Raw genomic sequence first — 22,047 nt, 5'->3', positions numbered from 1 at the left:
AGGGGAGAGGGATCCAAGCAGAAGCTGCTCTCAGGTCTCCTGCTGAGCAGCCAGACACCTTCACCTCTCATTCATTAGCTGTGAAATGGTTGCTGTGAGTGTTTGCATGTGTTTACCCAACAGGTCTGCAAGAGGTGTGAAGCTCTGTTTGCTGCCAGTTTTAGTCTCCAAATAGAAACTGGTGGTGGGGGGTGATGACAAGAAATTGTACCAGGCAGAAGGGTTTATTAATATCAGTATTTCTCACCGGTGATAAATGAGTGTCCTGGGGGATCTGAGGATCTGACAGTTTTCATTTGCTTGTAGATGAAGCGAAGGCCTCACAGGACCTTAGCCTTTACAGCCTGATGTGGGTTTGCTGCAATCACAAACAAATGGCAGCCTCAAGACCCCAGCCCTTATAAAACCACCTGGTAGACATGGAATTAGGCTAAAAACACCTCCAGTACATGCCCATCATTCCATCTCATTGTTTCATCTGCAGGTAAAACATAACTTCCTTATCTTCACCTTAGTTCTTGTGCTGCCTCTCCCCCTAGAATGTTCTCCCACCCCCATCTTCCACAATGGTGTCATTCTTCAAAAACTAGCTCAAATGTTGCCTACAAAAGAAGCCTGCTCAAGTCCCATCCATACCCCCACCTCCCTGTCTGTGTGTCATTGTTCTAGCTAGAGCATTTATTAACTGCCACCTGAAAGTATAATTATTTATTCATCCAGGACTGAAAAATTCTTGAGTAGGACCCAAACTTAAATCACTGCTATGATCCCAGATGGGCCAGGAAAGTGGCAGCACATGATAAATAAATGTTTAACAAACCATTCCATTGACTGTGAGCTTGAATTTTTCTCGTGCATGCAAAGCACTCAGCCCAGGCCCTGACACATAACAGATGCTCAATAAATGATAACTATTATTTTTGTTTCCATACAGCTTTCAAAGCAGCTCTGAAATGAGCTAAACATGGCAGGGAAGGCAGTACTGAGTCATGATTACAATATAACGGCTATAAATACTGTTCTGCCATGTACTAGCTGTGGGACCTTGGGCAAGTTGTAACCACCGTAGTTTCCTCATCTGTGAAAAGGAACAATAAGCTGTTGTGAGTATTAAATGACTTAGCACACATAAAACACATAGAATAGAACCTTCCACACAGTATGTGCTATGCTAGTGTTAATAATTATTACTAGTGTTACTGCTGTAATTATTACCTAGTGATTTAGGATAGGTGGCAGCCATTTCCCAAGGCCTCTTAGAATCCAGTCCTTCTTGGGTTGGCACCTGAAAGACTGTGGTCTATTTCCAGATAATGTCTCTTTTCCCAAGCCCCTCAAAATATTACTGCTTCCCCTCCTGATTCCTTTAGCCAGTGAAGAGGACATGGGGCAGGGGAAGGGTGGTAAGATGTAACGACTGACTTCACATATCTGAAGGGGATTCACCTTGGCTTCAAAGGGCACACCTTGAACCAGAGATGGACGTTTTAAGGAAGCCAAAACCTGTCCAGAAAGAGCAACCCAGGTAACATTCAGAATGGTCAGCCATGCATTGGGCTGTCTGGGAGGAAGCAAGCTCTCTGTCAATGTGAGCGTTCAAACTGAGCCTAGATCACCTGTTGTCATGGTTACCATGGAAAAGAGTATGAGCCCTGTATTAGTTATTTATTGCTATGCAGCAAAATACCTCACAACCTAATGGCTTAAACAATATATTTTCATTACCTTGCCATGTTTGTGGGTCAGGAGTTCAGAGGCAGCTCAGCTAGGTGGCTCTGAAGGGCAGTCATGAAAAAGAGAGAAGGATTCAGGATCTCCCATGGGGCTGCAGCCTAGAGGTCACATGGTCATCTGTTGGCCTGGAGGATCTGTTCCCCACATGGCTTTCTCACATGGCTGTGGGAGAGAAGACTCTGTTTCTCTCTATATGAGCTTCTCTGTAGGGCTGCTTGAGTGTCCTGACATGGCAGCTGGCTTCCTGCAGCGTACACGATCCCAAAGAAAGAGCAAAAGAGAAGTGCATGTCTTTTACAACCTACCCTGAGAAGGCATATTCTATCATTTCTGCTACATTCTACTGATTAAAAGTAAAGATTCCCAGAGTTCCTGCTGTGGTGCAACAGGATCAGTGGCGTCCCTGCCGTGCCAAGATGCAAGTTCAATCCCAATCTGATACATTGGGTTAATGGATCCAGCACTGCTGCAGCTGTGGCATAGGTCACAACTATGGCTCAGATCTGATCCCTGGCCCAGGAATTCCATATGCTGGGGAGTGGCCAAAAAAGAAAAATAAAATAAAAATTTAAAAAGTAAAGATTCCACACTCAAGAGAGAAATTAGGCTGCTTTGAAGGGAGAAGATTTAAAGAGTTTTGAGGATTTATTTTAGACCACCACAAGTTCTTAAATGCTGAATTACTACACAATTGCTTTATGTTATTACCAGAAGTTTTTAATTAGCAGAGATGCCAAGCTCCTTTGTTAAAGTTACTCCAAAACACAGGAGGAGTCATTGCCTTACTCCATCCCCAGTGAGTAGCTTAAGTAAGTTTACCTTGTCTAGGGCAATACAGACTCATCAGTCACTCTTTCTGTCTCTAGGGTCTGGATGATCCCCCTCCAAATCACCATCTTAGCTTCACCTTCTCTCATAACATCAGGAGAGCCCATCCTCTTCAGGAAGCTGAGGTAGGTGCAGTGTGTGTATGTGTGCGTGTGCATGAGTGCAAGTGTTTGGGGGCAGGGGAGTAGTTAATGCATTCTCTAACAAAAGTGTCAGCAAACGCTAGTAGAAATACCATGTCTTTCTACACAGTATCTCTAAAATTAATGTTTATTAACAACTGAAGAAATGAGTATTATTTTCAATTTACAATGATGAAACTCTGGAGGTTTAAAATAAACAAACTACATTGCAGGTAATTATCAAGTAAAAAAAGTGGAGACAGCCTCCTGTTTACAAACACTTAACTTAGACATTGTCCATCCTGCCAGTAAATTCCTCATTTTTACAGCAGTGAGGGTTGAAAACCTTAGAGCTTTCAAAGATCTGGAAGGTAGCAGCACAACACAGTCAAAAAGCAGGCCCTGATTAGCCAAGAGGCCTCTAGTTTCCTGCTTGTTCTGTCACCTACAGTGTGATCTAGAGCATGATGATATCCCTCCCTGAACCCCTGATTCCTCTCCTGTAATAGAAGGGTATGGGTAAGGGGGTGCTGGGGGCTCTATAAATTCACAAAAATGCCCACCTACCTGGGCCTGCCCTTTGAATCAGAATCCCTGGGGTGGGTGAAGGAGGGGGTGCCTGTTCTGTCGAGCCCACTCTCCAAGGGTTGTGGTCACATAGTGCGCAGCATAAGCCAATTTGGGAACCATAGAGCTGATGATCTCTAAGTTCCCTCCAAGCTCCAGCATTATGCCATTTTAGGATAGGGAAGAAGGAAGAAGCTCTGAGAAGTTGGAACAGATTGGGATGTCCTGATCAGTAAAGGCTACTCTGTTCACCATCACCCTCTGGCATGCTGCCTAAACTTTCCTCTTCATTTGCTCTTAAGACTCTAATGTACTATTTGGAGACATATTTCAATGTAAAATTGACCTCATTTAAAAATTAAATGATCCAGCCAGCTTGACGCAGTTCTCTTCAGTCAAATCTGAGCTAATTTGGGGCATCAAAATAATGATACAAACTTATTACAGCCTATTAAATGTGATAGGAATTCACAAGTCCATGTTTAAATAAATAGATAAATGGAAGAGAAGGAAAATCTCTCCCTTATGGTAGAAGCCAATTAATAGGTGTAGAAAAAAATGATAAAATTAGAAAACTGTGGAGTTCCTTGGTGACCTAGCAGTTAAGGACTCAGTTTTGTCACTACCGTGGCTCAGGTTCAATCCCTGTTCTGGGAATTTCTGCATGATGAAATCTGGCGAAGGAAGGAAGGAAGCAAAGCAAAGCAAAGCAAAGCAAAAGAAAATCACCATTTGGTGATCACAGTGATGGTGAATTAAGGCCAGAATCATAATGGATGCCAGACAAATGGGTGAAAGTTTGCTGAGGAACTAGACACGTGTATGGTCTCATGGTATTTTCCTACAAAATTCTTCCTAATTACTAACAACACACTTATTAACTTTACTGAGGAATCACAGAAACCAGCTGAACCAAATGGTAGAAGTTAACAGCACGATGGATGGGTGGAGTGGACACTGCATGGCACCTGATAGGATACACAGAGAATGCAGCATCACTTCAGGGGCATTCCTACCAGAGATGTGTACCTGAATCTAATTGTAAGGAAGGCATCAGACAAGCCCCACATGAAAGACAGCCTGCAAAGCGGTCATCCTAAGCTCTTCGGACATATCAAGATGGTGGAAATCAAGGGAAGACTGTGGAAATGTCCCAGGTTGGATGCAACTAGAGGCATAAAGACTGAATGCAATGCACAATCGAGTGTCGCATCTTGGACCAGAAAGGAAAGGGGGTAGAGATGTTGTTGTTGTGTTTCTATATTATTGAGATAATCAGTAAAGTTGAGCCTGTAGATTAGATGATAGATTGTATATCAACATTAAGGTACTAATTTTGGCCAGTGTACTATGGATGTAGGAGAATGTCTGTTCTTAGGAGATGTACACTGAAGCATTTGCAGATAAGCTTGAAATTTACTCCAGAATGGTTCAGAAAATTAAAACGTGTGTGTGTGTGTGTGTGTGTGTGTGTGTGTGTAAAGAAAGAATAATACAAAGGAATTTCAAAAGAGAGTATATAGAAAATCTTTTATTTTTTCTTGTAACTTTTCTGAGTGTAAAATTATGTTTCTAGAAGGTTAGAAATAAATTTAAAAATCAAATACCCTTAGGGGGCTGATCAGGTCATCAGTCACTCCCATTTCAGTGTGAATTAGTCTGACTGGCTTGCAGTCCTTTTAATACCTATTTGATATCAGCTGCTCTGAGGAAATGGAAGCTTACTGAGTCGTGGGAGAAGATAGGCAGTTTGAGCACCTGAAGCACTTTGGGGACCAGAATAGTCAAACAAAAACAGGGCTACTTCCAAGAGGACCTTAAAAGTAATATAAACACAGAGAACTGAGGGACAAGGACCCAAGGAGGTAGAACAGAAATTCAGAAAATGAGGCGAGAAGGGGCAATAGTCACATGTTGCCTAGATGCCCCTTCTCACCTTGACACTCTATTCTCTGTGTCATGGTGTTTTTCTCAGCCTGGGTACATACATCCACTTCTGAATAATTAAATCAGAACCTCTCGGGGGTGGGGAGGCGAGGCTGGGCACCAGGTCTAAGAAGCCCCCCAAGTGTTTCCAGCATGCAGCCCAGGTGGGGCGCCCCTGAGCTGCGCTGTGGGGCAAGCAAGATGCTTGTTGGTCTCAGAAACCTGCCTCTTGGCCATCCCACCTCTAACCTCTCCCCTTCAGACCTGACCTTCACACAATCACCCAGCTGATCTTCTAAAGCACAGAGGTAACCATACCGACCCACTTGGAAAACTTCCCTGGATTTCTCCTGTCCTGACTGACATACGAGGCTTCCCATTGTCTAGCTCCAACCAGGCTTCTCTCTCCCACATTCTCCCTGATGCATAATCCTACCCCATTCTCTTCTTTAAAGTTAAATATTCATTATTTTATTTTGATAGTTTTCAGTGACGGTATTGTTCTCATCTCCCCAGGGCCAACAGGTACTGCCCACCCCTCACCCCCCAACCCCAAACCAACACTTGCCTTGCTCACTTCACTGACCACCCTCACTCCTTCTGGCTTCGAATCTTAGACCATTAAAATCCTCTCATTCTTCAACACTCATGTCAAATGGCACATCCTTTGTGAAGTCCCTTGATCATTCCATTTGGACTTAATGACCTTTCTTGGCACTCTTTGTGCCTCTATCATAGCGCACAATCACAGCCTGTTTTATTGCTATTTGTTTACAGACTGTTTTATCCACTGAATTGTACAGTTACCCAAGTGTGAGGGTAGAGCCTAGAATGATGGAATGGCCAGGGCTTTGGAAGTCCTCGGGATGGATTTCAAAATGTGTCCACAAATTCTTCGATACTCCTTCCTTCAAGAAGTAGAGCTTTATTCTCCTCCCCTTGAGTGTGGGCTGGACTTAGTGACTCACTTTTAGCAAATAGAATAAGGCAGAAGTGACAGTGTGACTCTGAGACTAGGTCATAAAAAGCATTGGGACTTCCTCCTCATTCCCCCACTGGCCCCCCGAACCTTCCTGATGACAAGGCCGGTCAGTTTCCAGGTCATGAGGAGAGTCATCTGGAGAGGCCCATGTGGCATGGTCTCCAGCCAATAGCCAGGAAGGAGCTCCCAGTACACCTAAGTGAGCTTTGGCCTCAGGTTGAGACCCAGTGAACCAGATACCAGGCCAGTTATCCTGGGAAGACTTTAGGAGCACTGGCCTCCTAAGTTCCATCAAATAGGTACCATTCTCAAATATGACATTGCAGGAGTTCCCATCATGGCTCAGCGGTAATGAATCTGACTAGTATCCATGAGGATTCAGGTTTGACCCCTGGCCTCGCTCAGTGGGTTAAAGATCCAGTATTGCCATGAGCTGTGGTGTAGGTTGCAGACCCAGCTCAGATCTGGTGTTGCTGTGGCTGTGGCTGTGGCTGGCAGCTGTGGCTCTGATTAGAGCCCAAGCCTGGGAACCTCCATGTGTCGTGGGCAGAGCCCTAAAAAAAAAAAAAAAAAAAAAAAATTCTCATGAGTTCATTCAGTCCTGTGTAATTCATTCCTGTTCTGCTGGATCTTGAGTTAGCAGTCTTATGAGCCTATATGCTTTTTAATGAAAAAGAGGTCTAGAAATCATAACCCAATCTGGTATGGCCTGAAAGTTGTCCAAATGATGTATCAGAAGTGTGCATCCAAGAGTCTACTCTTTGAAGTGTCAACAGTTTGCAGTACCTGATAGTCCTTTTCCATGGAGCTCTGAGATTGTCCATCTTTGTTGAAGACACAAACTCAGGTCTATAGCTGACAGCAGAGCCTTTAGGCAAGCATCAGAGATAATAAAAACCATCTTAAATCACAGAGAAATGGGAGTTCCTGTCATGGCTCAGCAGTAACAAACCCAACTAGGATCCACGAGGACGCAAGTTCGATCCCTGGCCTTGCTCAGTGGATTAAGGATCCGGTATTGCCATGAGCTTGGTGTAGGTCACAGACACAGCTCAGATCCTGCATTGCTATGGCTGTGGTGTAGGCTAGAAGCTACAACTCCAATTTGAACCCTAATCTGGGAATTTCCATATGCCATGGGTGTGGCTCTAAAAAGACAAAAAAAATAAAATAAAATAAATCATAGAAAAAATGGCTGTGGTTTAATTTATTACTGATACTTTTCAGATGTAGAGGTCTAATGAGAGTTTGTAATAAGAATAATGTAACTGCCAAGAAAATGTGATTGCTTCTGTAGCATGCATAACAAGATGATAAAGCAATTGCAAAACAAGTTTTAGACAATATGTCTCTAAGAATAATGAGGAAGCCTATTTTCAGAGAAGTCAGAGAATGTTTGATCTACAAAAATGGATAAACATAACTTTATAGAGCAAAAACCTTGAGATATAGCACAATAATCTTGAGACATAATATACCAAGAATATACCAGGAGTAAAAATATACCAGAAATACGAAGAGATTCAGTAAATCTGGCATAGGTCCTAGATTGTTGTATTTTTATAAAACTCTATAGGGAAGTCTGATGTGCATCTCCAACTGAAAACCAAAGTCACAGAAGATAATAGATTCAAATTTAAAAGACCATGACAGAGTTCCCGCTGTGGTGCAATAGGATCAGCGGCATCTTAGGAGTCCTGGGATGCAGGTTCAATCCCCAGCCTGGTATGGTGGGTGGGTTAAGCATCTGGTGTTCCACGGCTACGGCTTGGGTAACAATTGCAGCTAGGGTCACAACTGCAGCTAGGATCTGATCCCTGGCCTGGGGAACTCCATATGCCATGGGGCAGCTAAAAAATAAATCAATTTTTAAAAATTTTTTAAAAGACTGTGACAAACACATTAAACAATAACAGAAATTATGGATAATGCTGTATTATTCTTGCTGTCTAACATCAGGCAAAGCATCACTAGGATTCTGACAAATATAAGCAAATGAAACAGAGTCTACTCAATGTTTCCTCTGAAGTTAAAACCTATCATGGAAAGTGAGGACACTGACAAACATCCAGAGAATTCCCATGATTTATATAATTTCTGAAATCTTTATATTAATATTTTACCTATTTGAATTTAACCTAGGGAAGGCTGAGTGTCTCTTCTGATCTGACATTTTTTCCCCATGAAACTTTACAGTAGTAACATGTTGAAAAAAAAAAAAAAAAAAGCCCTAATTATTTCTAGCATCTCTCTCTCTCTTATTTTTTTTTTTTTTTTTTTTTGCCATTTCTTGGGCCGCTCCCACGGCATATGGAGGTTCTCAGGCTAGAGGTCTAATTGGAGCTGTAGCCACTGGCCTACATCAGAGCCACAGCAACGCGGGATCTGAGCTGCGTCTGCAACCTACACCACAGCTCACGGCAACGCCAGATCCTTAACCCACTGAGCAAGGCCAGGGACTGAACCCACAACCTCATGGTTCCTAGTCAGATTCGTTAACCACTGAGCCAAGACGGGGACTCCTAGCATCTCTCTTTTTATAAGGTGACAGAACACAAATCTTTGAGATTTTTCCAGGGGGCCCTCTGAGAAATCTCAAAATAGATTTCAGTGTAAAAGATATCCCAAAATATTTCTTTCCTTCCTCTCTCTCTTTCTTTCTCTCTCTCTTTCTTTCTGTCCATATTTAGATCGATGTGGGGAAGGCAAAAATCAAAAAGTTGTTAGAGGAGATATGGACATTTGATTAAGATGGGATCATGGGTGCCTGAAATGATAGTTCTTTAATGAATCAAAACAAGAATACATTTTAAAAATATATATATACAAAGTAACATGATTGTAAAGTATATGTAATTTCTTTCATAACTGAGATTTTTTTCCTAAAAAATCAAGGATATAAAAAAGTTAACATAAAGAATTTTTGCTGTATAGGCAGATTACACAGAAAATGAAGAACACCTCTTCACATTGTTGGCAAAGGCATTAATCAGTAAATCAAGGATACAAGCCCTTTAAGTGGAACAAAGTTTACTGACGTTTTAACACATTCCATAGCTTCTTTTAAGACTCAAGGGCTCTAAGCCAAAGCAAGTAAAATTCACTTAACAAATTTTGTCTCTTATCATTCTCCTTCATAGTCAGGATGGATCTCAGGGTTCCACGAGGTAGAAAGTAAGTTCATAATAATTATGCAAAGATGTTATTTCCGTTAAAGTGTCATGTGTTCCTCACTGCTATCTTCACATGAAAAGGAGCATTTCAAAATGTTCTCCATTTTTAATTCTAATACAATATTAATAGTTATCATCCACGTGAACAAAAGCTCTGTGGGGGTCCTCAACAATTTTTAAGAGTAAAGGGGTCCTGAGACTAAAAGTTTGAAAGCTATAAACCAACTGCCATAACATGGTGCTGTGCACCCAGCAGGGAGAATTCATGTGTCCAGCAACCAAAGGGCAGGATTAGGAATTGCCCACTCATCATCACTCCTTGTGGAATTTGTGTTTCTCTGAACCTTGAGTTTAGGGGTTCTGGTTTTCAGAAAGAAAATGCTCCCAACAGGGAACCCAGTAAGTTTCCCATTAATTTTTTTGCTATGGCTTGCAGGGGGCCACATTTGATTCCTTGTGCTAAGAGAACATCCTGGCAGGTAATTGGCTCAATTATAAGGAGGAAGTAGGTCTGTTCTCGCCCAATGGACGCAAGACGAAAATGTTTGGCATCCAATTTTGATAATAAATAGAAGTGCAGCAGTCATGGCCATGAGGCTGGTCACCACATCGGGTAAGCCACCTAGATCAACAGAGTTGCCAGCTGTGAATGAGGGGAATCTACATGGTAGTGAAGGAAGGAGACGATGCCTATTGGTTGCAACCTCTACAGAAGCCTGCATTGTTCCTCCATTTCCTTTCTCTATAAGATTCCCCAAGGGAAAAAAAAAAAACCCAACCAGAATTCTGGAGGCACTGTTCCAAGAACTTGCTGTACAGAGCAGATGGATCCAGGCGGCACACGGTGGGCCGTTACGGACACCAGGGTGCTTCCCTCAGATGCCCTTTTTAGAAGTGAGGGGTTCAATCTTCCAGCTGTGATGCTCTCTCTAGGAGCTGGAAATTCCAGCTGCATCCTCCCCCATAATTATTCAGTGGAAGAGTGCCTTCTAACTCAAGATCACACCCCTGCCGTGGAGGCAGCCTGCTGATGAGGGGTAGGAATGCGGCCCCTTGCCTTGAGATGGGACAGCTCTGGGGACCATCACAGCTGCAGAGATGCCCTATAATGGTGAGGCCTGTGGGGTGACTACAACTCAGTTCAAGCTCTCCCACTGTCCAATGCCAGGTCTTAACTCCTTACAGGTGTTAATCCTGGGGACTTGACTCAGTGACCTTCCTACACACCAGTGCTTATCTCAGAGTTCAATTCCCGAGGACTTAATTTAAGGCAAGGCCTCCACACTATCCTGTTTCATATAAGTCTTAACACATTTTTAAAAATAACTCATTGATCTAAAATGTATATAGATCAATACACCCTAAAATTGGGATCTGGGGAAGCGTGAAGCAAAGCTTTTGATTAAAAGCTTTTATGTGTTCAAATAAATTTGGGAAATGCTTAGTTAATTACAATTAAAACATATTTCTTTATAATAAAATTTCTTGGGGCTTTGAATATGCTGACTGGAGAGTGAATCTCCAAGAGGGGGTCCCTGTAGTAAACAAAATCTTCCTAAAGTTTTGTGACCATGAATTTAAATTTTTTCATTTTCTTTTTCTTTTTCTTTCCTTCTTCCTTTCTTTCTTTCTTTCTTTCTTTCTTTCTTTCTTTCTTTCTTTCTTTCTTTCTTTCTTTCTTTCTTTCTTTCTTTCCTTCCTTCCTTCCTTCCTTCCTTCCTTCCTTCCTTCCTTCCTTCCTTCCTTCCTTCCTTCCTTCCTTCTTCTTGCTGTTTATCCGTGAACATTTTTCAGAAGCATTCTCCTGTGGGGCACAGTTCAGGAAAAACAGTCCATATTTACAGACACTTAATTAGGAGTTATTTCATTTGGCATCTTTAAACGTTATCATGGCTTTGGGATGCTCTTCATAAGTCACATATAAGAACTGTCAAGGAAGTTAGAGCTGGAGCCTATGTTTCTTCTCAATAAGCTCCTCAGTGACAGACAGAGAAATGGAAAAATCAATTCTCTGAACTACAAATTGCCTCAAAGTTGGTGTCATTATTTTAAAGAGAGCCACCAGGACATTAGCTGTAAGGGATTTTTTTTTTAAATGCCCCCTGAAGATTGTTGTACTGGAGTGGCTGAGGGGGTTTATTTATGACATCTTCCTACGTGCCTGGCTGAGAGGTACCCTTCAACAAAAGGAACTTGAACAGGCTCTGTCTGCATCAGTTGCTGTGCTCCGGCCAAGTGAACTTAGAGGTACAACCCTGGTGACCTCACCTGAAACTATGGGCCCACGAACTGACTGAGTATCCAGAAAGCTAAACACTGTGGGGAGGGCTGGCATGAGTCACTTCCCAGTAGAGCCACTTCACTTGGATGCTGGCCACCTGACTCAGTCGAATTCTCTATTTTAGGAGGTGTAAATGCCAGGGCAGATCTCTCAACTAAGGTTGTAACCTAGACATTCCTGAGCTTTTGCATTTCTCACCCTTCACAGCACCTGGGCCCAGAGTGACTGGGCAGCTAGGAAGGTGACTTCTCTTGTTGGTCCTTTAATCCTGTGCATCTTCCTATAAATATCCCATATCAAAAGAAATCTTTATAATCATACGAAACTTGACTGATACAGAAATTAGTATTAAGAGTGGAGTTGCAAGAGGCCTGGGCAGAGGGATTAAACATGATTAAACCACACTAAAAATGCCACTGGGTAGAGGGAAAATGAGAATATCCACATCTTGGTGTTGAAGGCCAACGGGTCTGTGGTTTATAGCAGTCAAGCAATTAATTACACTCTTGTGTTGGCATCTCATGATCCAAAGGAGGTGCCCACCAAAGGTGAAGCTTTAGAGCAATGACAAACACCATTTCACAGGCTACAGGGAAGTTTCCAGGTAAGGACGGACAGGCTGCTTCTAACAGATGGATTCCCAACAGGCTGTTGGGAAAGGGACTGATTCCAGTCCCAGCAGGTAAAGAAACTAACCTCATCTGGAAAGCACAAATTTTTTTTTTTTTTTGTCTTTATTTATTTATTTGTCTTTTGTCTTTTTTTTTTTTTCTTTAAGGGCAGTACCTGCAGCATGTGGAGGTTCCCAGGCTAGGGGTCTAATCGGAGCTGTTGCTGCTGGCCTATGCTGCAGCCACAGCAATGCCAGATCAGAGCTGTGTCTGTGACCCACACCACAGCTCACGGCAACACCGGATCCCCAACGCACTGAGCGAGGCCAGGGATTGAACCCGAAACCTCATGGTTCCTAGTTGGATTTGTTTCCACTGCGCCATGACAGGAACTCCCAGGACTCAATTCACTTTAAATCTCAGATGCTAACAACTAGTGTTGACTTTAATGCTTGTTTGTCTGGCCAGTTTTGGTTTATGTGGATTACATCTATTGACATTTCCCATGGTACACAGAATTGTGAACATGGTTTCAAATTTGTAGAGACCCCTAATAGGTCTCAGGGACCCCAAGAGATCTATAGATCACACTTTGACAACCATGTGTCCAAGTACACACTTTGGGGTTTCTTGAGGTACCTATGAGGATCTGTCAAATTTCTTTTTTTTTTTTTTTTTTTTTTTTTTGGTCTTTTTAGGGCTGTACCCACAGCATATGAAGGTTTCCAGGCTAGGGGTCAAATCGGAGCTGTTACTGCCGGCCTACGCCACAGCCACAGCAATGAGGGATCTAAGCCGCATCTGTGACCTACACCACAGCTCACAGCAACGCTGGATCCTTAACCCACTGAGCGAGGCCAGGGATTGAACCCGCAACCTCATGGTTCCTAGTTGGGTTCATTTCCACTGCGCCATGACAGGAACTCCTGTCAATTTTTTCATTCACATTTATGATAAACTAAAGCATGTGTATACAAACACACTCCAGGTCTCACAGTTGGAACAAAGCTACATACCTCAGGGCCCACACTTACACTGTGTGCAGCTCTGTTAGCATCACATTTGGAAATGACTCAAGTAAGTTAAGTGTGTCTAGGGATTGCATGGAGTACAGGGAGACTGAACCAACAGGAAACTGGGCCATGGCGGTCAGAACCACATTCATGGCAGAGAGAGGATTTACTATACTCAGGTCTTGCTTGTCTGAAAAAGTTAGTGCCTGAGGAATGGACATTAATTGGAATACTTGGAGTTTCAAATTTTATTTATTCAGTTATTTTTTAAATACTCATATAGGGCTTACTAATAGCCAGGCACTGTACTTTATGTGTATTCATTTATCTAATTCTCATAATGGCTCTGTGAAGTAGATACTGTTACTATCCTAATTTTATTTTATTTATTTTTTTGAATTGTATTTTTATTTTAGTTATTTATTTGGCCATGCTCGAAGCATGCAGAATTTCTCAGACCAGGGATTGAACTCCCACCACAGCGGTGACCTTCGCCACTGAAGTGACAGTGCCAGGTCCTTAACCTGCTGAGCCACCTGGGAACTCCTTTCCTAATTTTATATATGAGAAAACTAAGGCATGGAAATGTGCCCAACACCAATCAGCTTGTACGTGGAAAATCAAGAATTCAAACACAAGCAGTCAAATATCTGAGTTCATAATCTTGTCCACATTATCAGTATGCTTCTCTTGCTACAGGGATTATATCTTTTCTATTTAAACTATTATTTTTAAGTTTGAATGGACAATCTATTCCTATAGCTGTTTTTTTTTTTTTTTAAGCAAACTCATATTAAAAGATATGCATTCAGTGCTGGGACAACTAGATATCCACATGCAAAAAAATGAAGTTGGACCCCCTACCTCATGCTATGTACAAAAATTAACTCAAAATAGACCCATGAACAAAACGTAAGAATTAAATCCTAAAACTTTTATAAGAAAGCAAGGGGAAATCTTCATGATTTTGGATATGGTGATGAATTCTTAGATATGACACCAAAAGCATGAGCAAAATAAAAAATAGATAAACTGAAACTTCATCAAAATTAAAAACTTTTGTATATTAAAAACATTATCAAAAAACTGAAAAGAGTTTCAGTCTCTGGTCCAGCATATGAGATGCTTAGAAGAAACCACTCTGTTCTAACAAGTAAAACGCTAAACAAACTGAAAAATGAACAACGCTTCTTATATCTGTAAGAGAAGTGAGGTCACTGGGCAAACCTTTGTGCTGCCCACCAGCTAGAGAGACTGACAAGCAAATCCAGAGAATCACAACTTAGAAGAACAGAAATCCATGAGCAAAAAGCTCCATGGGACCCAGTGCAAGGGAAGGAAAACCGGATAATTGTAATTGACAAATTTCTGGAGGCTCATCAATGTGAGAGTGAAAAACTCCAGGGTGACTCAGTCATAGTGGGGGGTCCCCATACTCTTGTGAATTTTACTTCCAAGAGCTGAAGCAAGCCCCCAGTGGTGATTATTGGGGAAAAATTTTCTCATACTTCCACCTTCAGGAAGAAGAAAAGGACCATTTTGAAATACTCCAGAGCATTCTGTTCTTCGCAACAAGGCCTCCCCTCAGGAGTAAAAATTGAACCAGAGCTTAACCTGTCAGATTTTATTGGAGCCTAGCTGACCTGGGGAGAGTGGAAATACTCTACTTGAGCCCACTCAAGCCCTCCTGTCCCATCTAAGGGGGAAGGAGGAAACAGAAATATGTGTTGTTGACATCTATAGGTGTATTACATTACATCTACTGACATTTTCCACAGTATACAGAATTGTGCTGTGTCTGCTGGTAATTGTACTCAGTCTATTGGTAAAAGACTGAGACCAGTCATTGTACCACATCTTACCACCACATTGCCAAAGGCTTATTTACATCTGTTCCTTTAGCACAGTACCTTGCATCCAGGTATCAAGGAAAAATTACAAGGCATACTAAGGCAAACAACACAGTTTGAACAGACAGAGCAGGCATCAAAACCAGACTCAAATATGGCAAGGTTATTGAAATTAGCAGACGGGGAATTTAATACAACTATGATGAATACACTGAAGTAGGCAGCATGCAAGAACAGATGGGCTATATCAGCAAAGAGACAGAAATTCTAAGAAAGACCCAAAGAGAAATGTTACAGATCAAAAACATTGCAATAGAAACGAAGAATGCCTTTGATGGTCTTACTAATAAATAGCACTAAGCCGAGGAAAGAATTTCTGAGCTTGAGGAATTCTTAATAGGAACAGACAAAACTGAAAAGAAAGTGAAAAATGGCCTACAGCATTGGAAAAAATATTTGCAAGTTATATATCTCATAAAGTTCTAGTATCTAGACTATCTGAAGGGCCCTTACAACTCAAGAACAAAAAGATAAAAAACCCAATTTAAAAATGGACAAAGGACTGAAACAGACATTTTCCCAAAGACTACATGCCAAATGGCCAATAAGCACATGAAAAGATACTTAACATCATAAGTCATTAGGGAAATGCAATTCAAAATCACAATGAGACAACACTTTACATCCACTAGGATAGCCATAAAAAAAGAAAATAAAAAATAACAAGTGTTGGTAAGGATATGGAGAAACTGAAACCCTCATGCACTGCTATTGAGAATGTAAAATGGTGCCACTGCTGTGGAAAATAGTTTGGCCGTTTCTCAAAAAGTTAAACAGATTTATCATATGATCTGGCCCAATATTCCTAAATATGTATCCAAAATGATTGAAAACATGTACCCAAACAAATACTTATACATGAAATGTTCATCGCAGGATATTCATAACAGACCAAAAGTGAAAACAACTCAAATGTTCAAAAACTGATGAGTGAGGAGTCCCCATTGTGCCTCAGCAGTAACGAACCCAATTAGTATCCATGAGGATTCAGTTTCAATCCCTGGCCTTGCTTAGTCAGTTAAAGATCCAGTGTTGCTGGGAGCTATAGTGTAGCTCGCAGACTTGGCTCTGATCTGCATAACTGTGGTGTGGGCCTGCAGCTGCAATTCCAATTCAACACCTAGCCTGGGAACTTCCATATGCCACAGGTGCGGCCCTAAAAACCAAAATGACAACAACAGCAACAACAAAACCTGATGTGTGGATAAACAAAATGTGGTATGTACATAATATATATACAATGAACTATTACTCAGCCACAGAAAAGAATGAAGCACTGGTACATATTCCATTTTGGGTGAACCTTGAAAATACCGTGGGAAATGAAAAAAGCCAGACACGAAAGGTCACATATTATATGACTCCACTTATAGGAAATATCAAGAATAGGTAAATCCAGGGTGACAGAAAGCAGACTGGAGGTAGCCAGGGGATAGAGGGAGCAGAGACAAGAGAGTAACTGCTTAATGGGTATGGGATTCTCTTTCGGGACGACGAGAATCTTTGGAGTTAGACAGAGGTGGTGGTTGCCCAACATTATGAATAGAATACATGGTACTGACTTCCATCTTAAAAGGTTAACTTTGGAGTTCCCGTTGTGGAGCAGTGGTTAAGGAATCCGACTAGGAACCATGAGGTTGCGGGTTCAATCCCTGGCCTTGCTCAGTGGGTTAAGGATCCAGCGTTGCCGTGAGCTGTGGTGTAGGTTGCAGACGTGGCTCAGATCCTGCGTTGCTGTGGCTCTGGTGCAGGCCAGCAGTAACAGCTCCGATTCGACCCCTAGCCTGGGAACCTCCATATGCCGCAGGAGTGGTCCTAGAAAAGGCAAAAAAAAAAAAAAAAAAGGTTAACTCTATGTGTTTCACTTCAGGTTTTAAAAGTATGTATTGAGATGTCATACCCCCACCCCTAACCCTCATCTTTCACCTCCTCCACATTACCTTTTCCCTTTCAGGGCTAAAGGATAGAAACAGCATGCTCTCTTCAGGAAGAAGGGAAGGCAAAACCCCAGAAGGGTATCCACTGATGCCTGACCAAGCAGGCCGAGATTCAGGGCAAGGCTAGGCAAACAAGGTCTATTCCTCTGAGTTTTTAAATCCATAGAGTATAGGATAGTACTCAAAATGAGATTCTGCTAACCATTTAAATGAAATAATACCCTGGTATTATTACTGCATGTCTTCTTTCACAATATTGAAGAGGGGGAGATCCCAACTCATTCTAGGAATTTCCCTGATACCAAAACCAGACAAATACAGTATAAGAAAACTACAGACTGATACCCTTCATAAAAACTGATGCAAAATTTCAAAACTAAATTTTATCAAATGCATAAAAAAAGATAATACGTCATGACCAAGTATATTTTTTCCACTGGGATAATGCTAGTTTTTTTTTTAATATTAGAAAAATCAGCCAATGTAATTCACCATATTAACAAATCAACAATAGCAACATATGATCATCTCAATAAATGCAGAAATGCCATTTGACAAAATTCAACATCTATTCCTACACTTGATCTTAGCCAAAAGGCCAATCAATAATGGCAACATCCATTCCTGATTTTATTTTATTTTATTTTATTTTATTTTATTTTATTTATTTATTTATTTATTTTTGTCTTTTTGCTATTTCTTGGGCCGCTTCCGCGGCATATGGAGATTCCCTGGCTAGGGGTCTAATCGGAGCTGTAGCCACCGGCCTACACCACAGCCACAGCAACGCGGGATCCGAGCCGTGTCTGCAACCTACACCACAGCTCACGGCAACGCCGGATCCTTAACCCACTGAGCAAGGGCAGGGACCGAACCCGCAACCTCATGGTTCCTAGTCGGATTCGTTAACCACTGCGCCACGACGGGAACTCCCATTCCTGATTTTAAAAAGCAAACTCTTAGAAAATTTAGAATAGAGGAAAACTTGCTCAACCTGACAACAAATATGTACAAAAAACCTCACAGCTAATATTGTACTACATTCTTTTCCCCTAACACCAGGAGCAAGGTAATGACATTGGCTCTTCCTACTTCCACTCAACATTGTCCTGGAGTTACAGCTGGGTAATCAGGCAAGAAAGAAAAATAAGGATATCCAGGCTGAAAAGGGAAAAGCAAAGCTGTTTTTATTTGCAGATGACACGATCATCCATGTACAAATGATGGAATCTACAAAAAAAGCTATTGTAAGTAATATGAGTTTAGCAATATTGAAGGAGTCAAGCTTAATACACAAAAATCAAGTTTATTTCTATATTCTAGCAACAAAAATTAGACTTTGAAATTTAAACATACCATATACAACAGCATTATGATCTATAAGACACTTAGGAATTAATCTGACAAAAGATGTACAGGATCTTCCAGCGCTGCTGTAACTGTGGTCTAGGTTGCAACTGTGACTTGGATCTGGTCCCTAGTCACAGAACAACAAAAAAGAAAAAAAAAAAAAAAAAGAGAGAGAGAGAGAGAGAGAGATGTGCAGGTTCTTTATGCTAAAAACCACAGAATACTGTGGGGAGAAATTACAGAAGACTTACATGACTGAGAACATCTCCACATGGAGGAAAAGCCTGATCTACTGGTGGTTAGCGTCCTGGCCTCCATGCGGATTGTGTAAAGAGCCAAATATAAAGTCGATCTGTCATAAACCAGGGGAAGTAGACAGATAATGGCTTGGAAAATGATCTTAGGCTGATAGGCTTCTCTCTTTTAAACTACTGATTATGGGAAAATGAGCTGATCATATGGGTTGAGCTACAATAGAAAGAACATGGATTTTAGAGTTAGGCACCCCTCAATTAAATCCCAACTGCTGCAACTTTAGATGCTTGATCCTTAGTAAGTTATTAACCTCTCTGAGCCTCAATTTGTTGGTTAAAGGGTGACTACAGCAAGGTGGGCAGAGACTGGGCCAGCTGCTTACTCATCTCTTCCTGGGATCAAGGACTCCATTTCCTAGTTTCTCTGACAGTTGGGTCAGGGCTATATGACTACTTTGGCCAATATAATTGGGTGGATTGATGAATACCAATTTCAGGGCTGGCTCCAAGGTCCTGTGTGATCATCAACAGTCTTTCTCCCCCTGATCTCCTGTCTAGAAGAGAATGCTTTTGAGATGGCAAGGGATGATAGAAGGAGCCTGAATCTCTGAGTTCCATCTGGTGAAGGGATACTCAGGGGAGCATCTGGACTCACAGTGGACTGTGACATGAGCAAGAATCACACCTTGGTGGTATGAAATCCCTGCGATTTGGGGTTTATTTGTTACAGCAGTTAGCATAATGACTAACTTATCTTCAGAGCTAGAGTTAGGATTGTTTATGGTGTATCTACCCTGTGTATCAGTTTCCTCTGCCTTTGAATGGGGTCTAGCACATTATAGGTGCTTATACGATAAATGATTACTACTTCTGCCACCATCCATGAAAGCATCCCCCTTCTCCCCCAACCTGCTGCTGCCTTCCCAAGAACAAAGTACCAAAAGTACTTTGTTTGACACTTAGGGACATAAAGGCCAAAATGAGAGAGTAGAGGTGAGAGCCAAGAGAGATGATTTTGACACAGCCTCAAACGAACAGGTAAAGTGTACAACAACAAAAGTGAGGGATCGCCTGTAGTGGCTTGGAGATCTCTCCTGATGGTCTGTAACCTCTTTCTCCCTATTGCAGCAGGTTTTGCTGGCAGTAGCTCAAATACTTTTTCTGTGAAACACCCTGCCTTGTCACGAATGAAAACCATGGCCTGAGGCTGTCTTAATGAAGATGTCTGAGTGTTATATAGGATGACCATAAAAACCAATCCTCCTGGGGCAGTGCCTATTCAGGCCTGTAGTCCCAAGGCCCTGTCCAGTTGGCACCCCCTCTCACTCTCCCGAGTGTCCTGGTTTAAATGATAAGTTATATGGTTATCCTATTTCTTTTTTTTAATTGAGGTACAGTGGATGTACTATATTACATAATTTTCAGGTGCACAACATAGTGATTCATAATTTACAAAGGTTATTTTCCATTTATAGTCATTATAAAATATTGGCTATATTCCCTGTGTTGTACTATATATCCTTGTGGCTTATTTATTTTCTACATAGTAGTTTCTACCTCTTAATCCCCCTCAAAACTTGCCCCTCCCCACAGGTAACCAGTGGTTTGTTCTCTATATCTGTGTATGGTTATTCTATTTCTAAATAAAATGTGCAGTTAATTATTTTCCTCAGGTTATTTACTTTGGTCATTGACTGTCCTTGGCTTACTCTTTGAACCACCTACCTTACCCTACAGCGTGTTTTCTCTCTGACAAAAGAGAGAATCATCAGACTAAGAGAAATATTAAAGGAGTAGAGGCTCAAGAATACACAGGACCCGAGTAGATGAGTAGATACTTCTTACCACAACCCCGGCCAACTACCCATCTTTAGAAACTGCCGTCTCTGTATTTACTGGCAGCTCATCCAGACCCAGGGTGTAAATAAACAGGATGAGGATTCTGTCTTTGGAAGGTTGGCACATGAAAAATACGCTCTTGTGTTTTAAACTGAGCGTCAAAAGTGATTTGCGAGGGGAGCCCAGAATCCCTTTTCTGTCTCCATGGAGATATTTGCCAACTTCTCTCCCAAGTGAGAAGTTGGGCTAAGATAAACCTCCTCTGACACAGTCTGAGGAAATATCAGGACTATTCAGGAGTAAGGCTGCACAGGAGGAGGGCTAGTGGTAGCCAGGGGCTCACTTCAGACCCAATCCTTTTGTCTTTGTGGGACAGGAGAGAGGCTCACGAAGGAACAGAGTAAAACCCGCAACACGGGAGCTATCAAGCCTTTCATTGTAAGAAGCTAGAAACAATATGATAAGTTCATTCAACAAACATTTATTGAGGACCTCCATGTGTTTTTACTAAGCTAAGTTTTACGGACGATACACTGGTGCTGTCTGGCCCTAAACAAGCGGCTTTTATTATATCAGAAATTGCAAACTTGGAGGCTTACAAGGGTCAGACAGGTAGCATGACCGAATGAAAAAGACCCAATGTAAGAAAAACGAGGATGGAAGCGGCCTTTCCGATTCAGAGTCCTGAGTCAGTAGGGATTGAGGGGCACTGTGGGCACCTGGAAAGACCACGCCTCCTTCAAAAGGGACAGACATGAGGACCTAGTGCTGCCAGATCTTATGATTTTCCAAGAGAATCCAGAAATACAGATTTTTATTTAAAATATGTGTATTTTAAAATATTGGTAAATACATTAATTTTTAAAAATTCTGTGCCCTTTCAACACTGTGAGCCAAAAAAACCATCTCTGCAGGCTGGATACAGCCCTTGGGCCTCGGAGGTATGCCTGGATCCAAGACCCATAGTTCATACTATGTCAAAGATTTCAGATGGCAGATGGGTTGTGGGCACATCTAAACACTTTGGAAGCAATTAAGCCATTATTTACCTCCAAACAGCTTTTGTCAAACCCCAGAGCCAGAAGGCACTTTAAAGTTCACTGAGTTTAACACTTCACTTTACAAAGAAGGAGCTGAAGTCTAGAAGCAGAGTTAGCACTAAGACCCTGCCCTAGGTGAGATTTTTGTCCCGCTGGGCAGTCGCCACATGTCATTGGAAATACAGAAGGCATTCACATGGCCGTCCTCCTTCCTGTTACACCTTAGTGACCCTGCGCCTTGGGATGCAGCATGTGTCTGGGATGGGCCCTTCATCATCCTTGAGCCCCCTAGGAATGTTTTTCAGGCCAGTGTAGAGGGGTTTGGGTCAAACAAGAGGAAGAGCATTTTGACTGATGACAATGCCAGACCTTGGAAAGGATTCTAAATAGCTCTCTCTGGAAAGGTTTTGGGCAAATTAGCATTCAGTGGTGATGTGAATTTAGGAGGTAGGAAGGTCATCTAGTCCATCCCTCTGCCTC

At 41.8% G+C, this 22,047-nt stretch overlaps 1 long non-coding RNA gene across 1 annotated transcript in view; it reads right to left on the bottom strand.

The window, feature by feature from the left end:
• Positions 1 to 247: 247 nt before the first annotated feature.
• The window catches only part of LOC146397652 (uncharacterized), an 89,753-nt gene continuing 67,953 nt past the window's right edge, over positions 248 to 22,047 (bottom strand). Inside the window, exons 3-4 of the long non-coding RNA XR_014822650.1 lie at positions 1,726 to 1,978; positions 248 to 1,078 (exon numbers count right to left, since the gene is read on the bottom strand). This is a non-coding gene — a long non-coding RNA (uncharacterized LOC146397652). The remainder of the gene's footprint in view (positions 1,079 to 1,725; positions 1,979 to 22,047) is intronic.

Source organism: Sus scrofa, chromosome 13 (assembly GCF_054392235.1).
Source record: "Sus scrofa isolate SSC_HxYL_T2T_F1_AM1 chromosome 13, Sscrofa_HxYL_maternal_Yorkshire_Landrace_v2.0, whole genome shotgun sequence".
Lineage (NCBI taxonomy): Eukaryota > Metazoa > Chordata > Mammalia > Artiodactyla > Suidae > Sus > Sus scrofa.
The sequence above is the reverse complement of the archived record's forward strand: the minus strand, read 5'-3'. Positions and strand labels throughout refer to the sequence as shown.